The 12,672-nt window shown below is 27.7% G+C and overlaps 2 protein-coding genes across 4 annotated transcripts in view; one reads left to right on the forward strand and one right to left on the reverse strand.

The window, feature by feature from the left end:
* The window catches only part of LOC129962395 (toxin CSTX-20-like), a 385,421-nt gene that overhangs the window by 313,890 nt on the left and 58,859 nt on the right, over positions 1-12,672 (reverse strand). The gene's annotated exons all lie outside the window — the stretch shown is intronic.
* The window catches only part of LOC129962384 (voltage-dependent calcium channel subunit alpha-2/delta-3-like), a 452,772-nt gene that overhangs the window by 62,289 nt on the left and 377,811 nt on the right, over positions 1-12,672 (forward strand). The gene's annotated exons all lie outside the window — the stretch shown is intronic.

A 12,672-nucleotide genomic window follows, 5' to 3' on the forward strand; every position in this document is an offset into this window, starting at 1 on the left:
ATTGAAAAAATATTAACCTTCGCTTAATACTGAAGTTAAATTTTAACTATAAGTACAAGAAAATTTTAAGATTTTTTTATCACAAGCATGCCTTACACTGAAACTTACTCAACATAGAAAAATAAGCTGAATCTTCATATCTTGATCATCAACAATGAGAGAATAAATCCCAGGATGATATATGTTAGTAGAAATAATGGAAATAGTAAAAGTGAAATATATTGTAGTAAAATAATTTACAAGCATTTATTTAAAAGTTAATTATATTATTCAAAAAATGCAATGGAATTAATTTAATCTCAGTAAAAAGAGATTGTTGTACATTTATAATAAAATTAAATTCAATTTTTTTTCAATAATAGTTTCGGGAGTTATTTCGGAAAACCCTAAGATCTCGTTTCATTTTTAAGTAGTTAAAATTATAAATTAAAATTTCAAAAAAATGCCAATGTGCACAATTTCACATTCTAAAATATTTATGTGCCAAATTTTATAGCTTTAGCTCCAATAATCAGATATGTAAAGCGACAACACGTACATTCAATTTTATTATTAGCAAAGGTTCGATTTTACTAGCAAAGATTCGATTTTATTATTAGCAAAGATTGTTTATTATGTTTTTAAATATAGATGTTTGGATTTCGTGAAGATATTTTAATAATTTTAAATGCATTTATAAACTTTAATTAAAAACTATAAAATACTATACAATTTTTATATTAGACTTTGCATAAACAATTCTATCTAAATTTTTCAATATGAAAATAATGTTTTCCAAATCGAAGGAGGTTTGAGTGCAGTAATTGTCAAAATTTTCTTAGATAATATTTTCTTCTTTTAAAGAATACATTGATATTATAAAATAATCTAAAGAAAACTTATATCTACTAAATAGCCCATCAAATTCCATTACACATCATCAACCAAGTCTCTAGGAAACACATTACGAATCTCAAATTTATCCAGAATTCTCATTTTCCGAACTATCAAATCCTTTACTAAACTAGTAAGGTAAGAAAAAAAATCTGCCGTAAACATCTTTTTTAAGAATAGTTTTCGTTTAATCCTAAATCGAGGAATATATATAAATATACGGAGCTTTAAAAAGTTTCTTTGTGTTTCTAAGAAGAGACTTCGTGGAACTTTTTGCATCGATTTTTTCCCGCCATTTTCCGAAATGAAGAATCTGCTGTGACACAGGTTCTCTTCTTCCAATTTCAATCCCTATATCTAATCGAAATGAAAAACTCTCTTCTATTTACTTTACTTACTTACATATATATATATATATATATATATATATATATATACGCGCGCAGATAGATCAATGTATTTTTTTCACTTGGTTCGATCTCTTCAAATTTTGTCCCCGAAGCTATGAGATTTCTAGTAATGCTTTCAGCTTTACAGCTTTAAAAAGGTTCTCTTACTACAAAGTGAGGAAGTGAAGTGAAAGATTTTTTCTTCCATTTTATGTAGCAAACGATTCACGGGCTCGATGGTGAAAATAACCCTAGGTACGGTTACAAGTATGGAATGTTCTAGAGGAACGGAAAAAAAATGTCCCATCGAAGCCGACTCAGCGGTTAATGCCCACTTGCTGGAAGTTATAGATATATATATATATATATAAATAAGAGAGAAAAGTAATCTATTTCTTTTCCTATTTTTGTACGGCTTGTGATATCATTCTTTGGAATATATATATATATATATTTTTTTGCCCTCATAGGTAGATTTTACTTCGAGTAAAAATTGGAATAAAGAGTTTTAAGTGTTCGAGGAAAAAGTTAAATCCTTAGAGAAAACTTATCCCATTATTTTAATTTGTTATTTCCTTTGTATTCGATTATATGATTCGGAAAGTTAAAAAATTAGACATAAACATTTTCTTGGATTATTTTTTATACTTTGGATTACTTGAATTTTTGGTAATCAGTGTTTTCTTTTAATTCAAGAAGATATGCCGGTCTAGACGAACTGTTATTCTCTTAACAATATCTCGGATATGATTGTCACAGATTAACTAACGAAAATTATAGTTAGATAATTTGATACATTTGACCGCGTGCTAAAATAATAAAATAAAAATATATATATTATTCGTAGTATACTTTAGATGTAACTACATTGTAACATTGAAATTTTATTTCTTTGCATATCACTTCTTTTTTCTATCCATAATATTCTCGAACATTAAAATCAAAACTAATAACTAAATTTACCGAAGATTTAAAATAATAAAGATTGCATATCCGAACTTATTAATATTTTATGTAGTCCGGTACTTAAAAAAATTTAAATAAAATGGAAAGTTTCGATCCAATAATTAATTTTTATTTACGCTCAACTTTATTCGTGCATTGATAAATCAATCAGTTTGCATACAAAAGACAACTAATCATCTTAGCTAGACGCCAGTATAAAAGTTGGGATTTCGCATCTGATAATGATACAAACTAAAAGAGTATTCCACGCAACATTACAGACAGTGATGGACAGTTATTTATACTCATTCTATGGCAGTATAAATATATTGTACATAACATATTACCACATCAGGTTTGAAATTAAATTTGCCTTTATATTTTCTTTTATGCAGTTTCAGAAATTATTACAGTCCTTTTTTTTTTTTTTTTTTTTGACCCACGGCGAAATATCGCCAAAAATATGCAAACCACCGCTAGTCTTTCTGGCGTAATCTAAAATTTGCCATATATACTCGGGAACACAACCATTTTGACGGAAAAAAATCCTATAATAAATCGCAATAAAAAAAAATTAAAATGTAGCCAACGAAATTTTGGCATTTTATATATAATAGATCTTCGCAATCTTGGCGTATTCTGAAAATCGTCAAATACGCCTAGGCTCATAAAAATAACAAAATGCCTGATTACTGGAGATTTCATCAATGTTTCTTTTTTTCAATCTAATATTCAATATATGCAATTCAAAATTCAATACAATTTATTTCCATAACCAATGGAAAATCACAATGTTTAGAATTGATAGAGAATTATTTAAAAAAAAAACATGTTCGAAATGGTATGTTTATACATCGCAAGAGCTAGTGGAAAAGGAAGATGACTCTTCGGATTAGATAATAAAAAGGATTTTTGAAGATATCGAACTTTATACCATAATGTCATAACATCTAGCATCATTATTAATTATTAATATATTACATAATTAATGAGTTATATATCAAATTGCATATGATTGTAAGGATACATGTATAAAGCAAGGTTTTTTCTCGGTATGTGAACTAATGGCTGCCCTTATTATTTGTTGACTTTATTTATAACCATATTTATGTACAAGATGTTTGCATAATATGCACAAGAGTTTCCCACTTGCTTTGTACAAGAACTTTTACTTCTAGATATTCTTTTTCCCTTTATATATTTGTATTTTAATTTATTCTGCGCTTCTTATATAAAAACGATTATATAATATGCCTCCAGAATTTTTGAATAGTTAATTTTTATTCAAAACCTTCATCATTGCTTTTCTATTCATGCCTAATTTTTTTTTACAAATCTTTGGTAATTAACTTCAAATACAATGTTTCGCAGCTCGAGATATTTTTTTAAAAAAAATATAAGGGTATATATACAAATCAAGTTTTTATCCTTTCTATAAGTGATATTAAAAATCATAATAATACTACTAAAAAAGCAAGTGCTTGTCTTGACCATCTTTTAAAATTACGAAGTTTCCTTCGAAAAAAAAAGTTCTCGCTTTTTTCAAACAGAATGTTAATATCCCCATTTGCACAAATTTCTCACCAACATCGTTACGATATCTTCACGATATTGTACAGAATTTATAATATCAAACATCATAAAAATATCTTACAATATCTTGTAGAAATAGAGATAGTAGAACTAAACGTACATAGTAATACAAAGAGTGTATAATATTTTCATGGCATTCGATTACTCACAGCATTGGTTAATATCTTAAAGATATTGTTACTTTGTTACCGATTACCTGCATAACTTAAGAATTTAAAATTCAATTTTGTTTTCCCTATCTTTACTGCAAGTCAGATTAAATTAATGTTATGTCAAAAACAAATTTTCATAAGTTATGCCATTGTTACAATTTTATTCCTTTTCATCTGTGTAATCTCTGAAATTGTTTTAATTTTATTCTTTACAGACTGTAAATACAAATCGTTTCTGTCTTATTTTGCAAATTTTTGTTTTCATAATGGATGGTACAGAATTAAACTAATAGTCGTTAAAGGAATACATCCTTGGTTGTGTTCCATTAATAGGTTCCATTCTTCATTCACTCACATATGCATTCCTTCTCCTTTAACCGACAATTTTTAGCTATCCTACACGAATCGTTATGAATTCTAATCCATTTAACTTCAACAATTCGAAATCTGATTACCCATTCAATGATGGCAATTAAAAAAAACAATTCTATTCCGTGGCAATATAAACATCTGCAGATCTGTATTCTTTCCAATGTGTGAAAACAAGAGTATCCTTGACGCCATTGTTTACGCTACCCTCCCCATCTTTCCAGTTTCGAGTTATATCAATTAAGTAATAATTAGACAGGCTTCTCTCCTGAATTTTGGCCTCTCCCTTAAAGCACTAGATGCGGCCATAAGGGTGAAGTTATTAGCCCCGGGAGAATTGGGGACGAGGCTATTTAACCTCGTGCTCAGCGCTCCCTTCCGGCAAATGTCAGATTCCTCGTGTCAAATGAATTAATGATAAATCAATGGACTTTTGCATTCGGCTTCATAATGGAATAGGGTGAAAGGACGATTGTTTCTGTCGCATAACCGCACAGTTATTTAAAGTGATTTCTCTTGATGTACATCAAACAATGGCAGTAGATTTAAAAAAAAAAAATTGGTTTATAATAGCAAAACTTAGGTTCATGATACCATTCTGTTATTATTTTCTTACGTCGCTGGATTTTTCATTTTCTCTTATATGAGGTATACAAATTGGAAATAATGCAAAGGTCCAAAAAAATGTGGCCTCATTTTGATGATTATCCACGTTTTGTACTTTATCCTTAAAATCCTTTTTTGAATTGTATCTGTCTGTGAACTCGGTAACTCGAGATAAAATAGAGCGAGTAAGACAAATGAATTTTGATTAAGTATTTTTTGCATCAAAATTGTAAATATGTAAAAAATATGCAGGTGGAATTTGAAAAGTTAAGTCTGTCTCTTAGTTAAAACGTGAATTTATGAACTCAGAAGTTGTGGAACGAATTGCGCAAGACGTATTTGATATATAATGCTTTATATCGTAATAATGAAATTTAGTATATAATTATTTACATCATAATAATAGTATTTGGTATATAATTCTCTATATCATAATAATAGAATTTAGTTTATATTTCTTTACATCATAATAATGGAATTTGATATATAATTCTTCACATCATAATAATAGAATATGATATATAATTCTTTACATATAATAATGGAATTTGGTATAATTTTCTTCTCATCATAATAATAGAATTTGGTATATAATTCTCTATATCATAATAATAGAATTTAGTATATATTTCTTTACATCATAATAATGGAATTTGATATATAATTCTTCACATCATAATAATAGAATATGATATATAATTCTTTACATATAATAATGGAATTTGGTATAATTTTCTTCTCATCATAATAATAGAATTTGGTATATAATTCTTGTTATTTGAAAAAAAAAAATCTTTCGATGATTTTATAGTTTCTGAGAGTAAATCTTTGTTTTGGGGCTTCTTAAGTTAAGCTCTTTGGGGATTTTTTTGTTGTCGTTCTCGAACTTTAATTCATTTCTTTACAATGCTTAATGCCCATAGAAGGGAGAAAAGGAGAGTCTAATGACTATAGGTGGCAATCTGAAAAAGCTGCTAAGGGGAGAAATACTTTGTGCATTTTTGTTATAGTTTAAAATGAAATATCATGATGGAGCTAAACTATAATAATATGTACGATTGATGACGCCTGGGGCGAAGAAATTCATGTCATGCCCATGCACTCATTACCCTGGTTGTTTACCCACTGTTTCTTAAAATCGTATTAATTTTTAATGTACCGAAATTGTATTTGCATTTATTAATTATTAGCGGATTTTGTGGGATCTAAAACATATTGATGTACTTTGTTTTATTTAATTATTGATTAGATTTCATTTTATTTCTTTATAAATTAATTAATTAGTTTGTAATTATTAGAAAGATAGATTAGATTCAGATATTAGATTTTATAGATTTAGATTTTATAGATTTAGATTTTAGATTTCGATTAGATTTAGATATTAGATTTAGATATTATATTTAGATTAGATTTAGATATTATATTTAAATTAGATTTAGATATTAGATTTTATAGATTTAGATATTAGATTTTATAGATTTAGATATTAGATTTAGATTAGATTTAGATATTAGATTTAGATTAGATTTAGATATTAGATTGTATTTTTAGATATTAGATTTAGATTAGATTTTATTTTTAGATATTAGATAGATATTAGATTTTATTTTTAGATATTAGATAGATATTAGATTTTATTTTTAGATATTAGATAGATATTAGATATTATTTTTAGATATTAGATAGATATTAGATTTTATTTTTAGATATTAGATAGATATTAGATTTTATTTTTAGATATTAGATAGATATTAGATTTTATTTTTAGATATTAGATAGATATTAGATTTTATTTTTAGATATTAGATAGATATTAGATTTTATTTTTAGATATTAGATAGATATTAGATTTTATTTTTAGATATTAGATAGATATTAGATTTTATTTTTAGATATTAGATAGATATTAGATTTTATTAGAAAGCTCTTTGCGTCTTACAAAATTTAATATACAGAATGATGTAGGCTTAATGTGTTCGAATTTCCGGATTGCAGGCTTTTAATAAATCTGATTTATTCGGCTGGAAATTTGTAAAACGTTTTTTGTGTGCAATTCAATTTATAATCGATTTAGCAGTCACCGTTCGAAGAGAAGACGACTGGCCACCTCAATACAAACCCCACACTATAAAGACATAAAAGTGTATATATTCAGTCCTCAACGTAAAGCCATAAAGGCTTATTCATGCATCGGCATAAAGGTAAAGTATATATAGAAAACGTATGTAGCACAATAAACATAAATTGAATGTAAAATAACATTCATAAATATTAACAGAATTAGATATAGATGAAAAAGAAGAAAGTAAAAAAATCAAGTAAGTACATAAACAAACTATGAAATAGAAATACATATACAGTAGAAGACAATAAATAATTTTGAAAAAAAAATAATAAAGCTTAAAAAAAGAAAAATATTTTGAAATAATAAAATAAAGATTTATATAAATAAATTCTTAAATAAATAAGAAAGAAGTAAATGCTTAAATAATACAAATCAGTAAATCTGACGAGAAAGGGAATGAGTGAGGTTGATCCACTTAGTTGAATTTATTTGTTATAGCTAGGTAAAATCCTGTTAGTTGTTCTAGTCTAGACTAGGTTTTCATTAAATTTTCGTATGAAAATCATTTTTCTCTTTCCTATTATGATAATTCAAAGCCGAATAATAACTAATTTTTTTTATTTATATTGCTAACGGAAAATTTAAATATGCTTGTTATTAATTTTGCTGATAACAAGCGTATTTCCGTTGTATGATATATTGTAACATTTAACGACATATTTAGATGACATTTCCCATTGCGTTAATCTTCTGACTAAAACATCACATAAGTTTGGTAATGAAAATATTGCCATCTGTTAATTGTCTAGCTTCGACATTTAAATCACAGTTATTATTTATGGAGCCGAAAAGCACCAGTTTCAGATTAACATGCCACAAAATGAACATTTAGCAAACAAAGAATGGAGGACGGGAATTACTGGATTATACAGACAGGACTTAATATAAATATAACAGAAAAAAACTAATATATTAATTTATACATAATTGCTTCGATATTCCAGAAATATTTCAATTTTTTAATTGTAATTCATATGCAGATATATTATCAAAATATATTAGGAAGCTTAGAAAAAAACAGTTGCATTAATTCATGCATAATTGCTTTGATATTCAAGAATTTTTTACCATTTTTGATCAGAATTCAAATGCAGATATATTATCAAATTATATCTTATTCCTTAACAGTCTTATAATATTATTACATAATTCATTTAAATAAATGTATAGTGATAATTCGCGGGAATTCAAATGCAGATATATTATCAAATTATATCTTATTCCTTAACAGCCTTATAATATTATTACATAATTCATTTAAATAAATGCATAGTGATAATTCGCTGGAATTCAAATGCAGATATATTATCAAATTATATCTTATTCCTTAACAGCCTTATAATATTATTACATAATTCATTTAAATAAATGCATAGTGATAATTCGCGGGAATTCAAATGCAGATATATTATCAAATTATATCTTATTCCTTAACAGCCTTATAATATTATTACATAATTCATTTAAATAAATGCATAGTGATAATTCGCGGGAATTCAAATGCAGATATATTATCAAATTATATCTTATTCCTTAACAGTCTTATAATATTATTACATAATTCATTTAAATAAATGTATAGTGATAATTCGCGGGAATTCAAATGCAGATATATTATCAAATTATATCTTATTCCTTAACAGCCTTATAATATTATTACATAATTCATTTAAATAAATGCATAGTGATAATTCGCTGGAATTCAAATGCAGATATATTATCAAATTATATCTTATTCCTTAACAGCCTTATAATATTATTACATAATTCATTTAAATAAATGCATAGTGATAATTCGCGGGAATTCAAATGCGAATATATTATCAAATTATATCTTACTCCTTAACAGCCTTATAATATTATTACATAATTCATTTAAGTAAATGCATAGTGATAATTCATGAAAAATGAAAATTATATAACATTACCCATATGCAATAATAATAATACGGATGAAATCGAATTTGAACATGTATACCTCGACACCAAAGCCGAGACTTATAATTTTTATACTAAAAGCAGGCTTTATAGAAATATTATTTTAAAGTAATTTCCACGAAGCATGATTCAAGACAAGTTGACTTTCGAATTATTCGGCTTTAAATCTTTAAATCTTGCATAGAAAACTAAATTGTGTACTATATTTTTTAAATCAAATGGTGCATGCAAAAAATGATAAGAAATCTATAAAGTTTATATCACTCTGAGTTATCCATTCTTCAATAAATCGGTTGTTAATAACAACTTATATTTCTTAAGTAATCTTCAACTGTTGCTCGCTTTGAAGAAGCGTTTTATCTGGGCTTTTAATCTGTTCTCAATAGATGACCATAATCAATTGAGATTGCTTGTTTTCCATTGCTTCACTCCTTTCAAAGACGTCTCTTTACAATTTTACGAAAATGCAATACGATATGTCTAATAACTTAATTTGAATACTGCCATCTGTTTTTCTAATGTTTAGCGTCCGATGCCTATGTGTTTCATCTGCATATCCCAGCGACTTTCGTTCCATTTCGAATCTTTTATTCGACCGCTTCGCATGAATAAAAGGTGTTCTATCGATCAATCGATTATTCGTTCGGTGATTCGTTCTCCGCGTTCGAAATTTTCCTTTTCTTCTTTTTTTCGCTTTCAGTATAATGACAATCAATCGTTGCATTTTTACTTTACCCAAAGCCGTAAAGTGCTTTTATCTTAACGTATTGCGATGTGTGGAATGTTAAAAAGAAATCTCCCGCGCCAATAACAGAAAATTTATTTTATTCCAGTAATGGTTTGGATGTTTTGCGGAGAAAAAAATCCATTGTTTCAATATGAAAAAATGAATGTTCGAACAAGAATATGGAGGAAAAAAAGAAGAAAAAAACAATTTCACGATTTTTCCCTCTCTTTCCTAGAGTATCTTTCATTATTCGAATGTTATTACCAGAGGTTAAAGTTTAATTCAGTAATTGCAATACACGTAATAATAAATTAATTAATTGCTTTTATTGATTTCTAAAAGCAATTTTCGAGACGTAAATTTCAAATTGAGGCTTCAAGAGCGAGGATAATTAACGCTTTATTGTTGGTGATTTTTGTAATCCGTTTTAGAAGCTTTTGCGTAAAAATTGACCAAGAGATGAGATTTGGCTTTTATTTTTCTCGTTTCTTATTAATGTTTGCTGATAAAAATGCTACACAAAATTCACTATTAAATTTATGTTATTCAAATGCTTGATGATCTTATTTTGACTTTTTTCTATAATTCCTATTTACATCAAAATAACAAAATCAACAGTCGTCATTGGTATATCTGTACGTTTCTTGGGAATTTATTTTGTTTCCATGCTTAAGAATTCTACATTTCATTGAAAAAGAATGTCTGCTTTCTTTCTTGAAAAGTTACGCGCTGCTCCCTCTTTATATTTTATATCATTGTAGCTGTAAACCCCATTTTTTTCTAGAATATCTAGCCAAAACTTATAATCTAGACATCAGAATAAAGGAAAAGTGTATATTTTTTTATTAGTGGTAAGCGATTATGTAGCACCTAGGTAAAACCTGAGATTCGAAGTTTGAATTCATTTTAGTGTATGAAAAGAGTTATTAAGCTGTATTATTAGAATTTATTTATCAGTTGCTGTTTTGCTTTGAGGGGAAATTAAGAAAATCTACAATCCTTGTTCACAGCGCGAGATTTGTTTTTAAAGTTTAACAAATTGTGAAAACAATTATAGGTTAGAACTAATAAGATTCTCCTGCTCGAATCATGCTTTTCAATCATATAGTCTGGTGGGCGTTTTATAACTTATCGGAATATGCAAAATCTGAGGTCATAATAAGAATTGGTAACTAACAAAGTTTAGCACGTTCAAATACAATCATTGCAATCAATTTTCTGACATCCAGGTCCGTTTTTTTATGAAAAAAAATAGATAATTGTATCTTTGTCTATAGTCAAGCTTCAAATGTCTTAATATCACGGTTTATATAAAACAATTTTCTCTTAAACGTATAAAATAACATTTTTCGAAATAAGAAAGAGATAACATATTAATTATTAATGTTGTGATATTATAACGGAAAAAATGAACATTGTAGTACGTCAATTGTACTTCTTGAACCATTATTTCAACTTTTTCTCAAACATTTTGAATCTCGCATGTTTTTATTTTCACTTTAAAGAAACTATAATTGAATTTATATACTTTATTTATTACGTAGCTTTCAATTATTGATAAGTGAGCCAAGAAACACAGTTTGCTATTATACCAAAGATATATATTTTACTTTTACTGCAACAAAAAATTATGAATCGCAGTTTACTTATATGACATTGAAACTACGTCATATAAATATCTTGTTTGAGAAAGGTAAAATATATTTAAAGCTGGCCGCGTTTGAAGATGTGCTTGTTTTCTGGAAAATTTGATTTAGTTAATTTCAAGGAAATTTCTTATATTCATAATTCACTATCATTTATATTCATATTCATACTTCACATTCATATTCATATTCACTTTTAGTGATCTTATTTGTCTTGTGAACTATATATATATTGTTACGAACCTGTGATGCTGCTTCCCAGCATAGTAGGTTCCATAGGAGATCCCAGAGTTTGGCGACAAACTTGGCGACTATTTGGCGACTTTGGCGCCAAAATAGATTATACCCGAAACATCGAGAATTTTCCCGCTCCGTCCAGTAGGAATGTAGATACGCCTCGAACGTTCCTGATTGGTTGAGAAGCTTCTAGCCCTGCCTCCTAAGACCTATAAAAGGAGCTGCAGCTGCCGGGGAGTGACGGTGAATTGAGTAGCAGTCGAGAGTCGACGGGGAAGAACGAGTCTTCCAGAGAGAGTAGTCGTGGACCAGTGGAGTCGAAGAGTACTCGGGATCGACGGTAAAGAACTGGCCTTCCAGAGACAAGCGGAGCAGCAACGGAGTAAAGCTAGTGCTGAATAAAGCTGTGCGCTACTGTCTGCAGTAGAGACTGTTGTATGCTGCACGTCTCGGCTGAAGATAATCGTATACTTGTATATAGTTGTCGTCTTTGTGCTGTCCTGTGTGTCTTCGTGTAAATAAATGTAGTTGTTTTATTTTCTACTGCCGCCTGCTGATTGAGCGTTCTCCGCACCATATAACTCCCACTATCCAAACGAACCCCCGGAAAGTTCGTAACTATATATATATATATATATATATATATATATATATATATATATATATATATATATATATATATATATATATATACTATAATCCTTCCCATTTTTCTGATACAAAACCATGTCGTTAAATAAATATCTTTTGAAACAATGGAAATGCCTTGAATGTCAATGCAATAAAAAATGTTATATAGAAAATTATGCAAAAATATGTTTCTAAATTAGCCAAAATTCGGGAAGCACTTGCACAATATATAAATTAACATAAGATTTTTTAAAAATAATTTTAAGATAGTTTAAAAATTTAGAACAACAATATTTTTAATAGTTACTCCAGAAAAAGGGTTAAAACCTCGATTAATATTAAGTTAATTCAACATTCAAAAAATCGTTGCCAGATCCATATCCCTGACACCAATGAACACCTATTCTGCATTATTATTCGTAAGAATCAGCACTCGCCGGAA

Source organism: Argiope bruennichi, chromosome 2 (genome assembly GCF_947563725.1).
Source record: "Argiope bruennichi chromosome 2, qqArgBrue1.1, whole genome shotgun sequence".
Classification (NCBI taxonomy): Eukaryota; Metazoa; Arthropoda; class Arachnida; order Araneae; family Araneidae; genus Argiope; species Argiope bruennichi.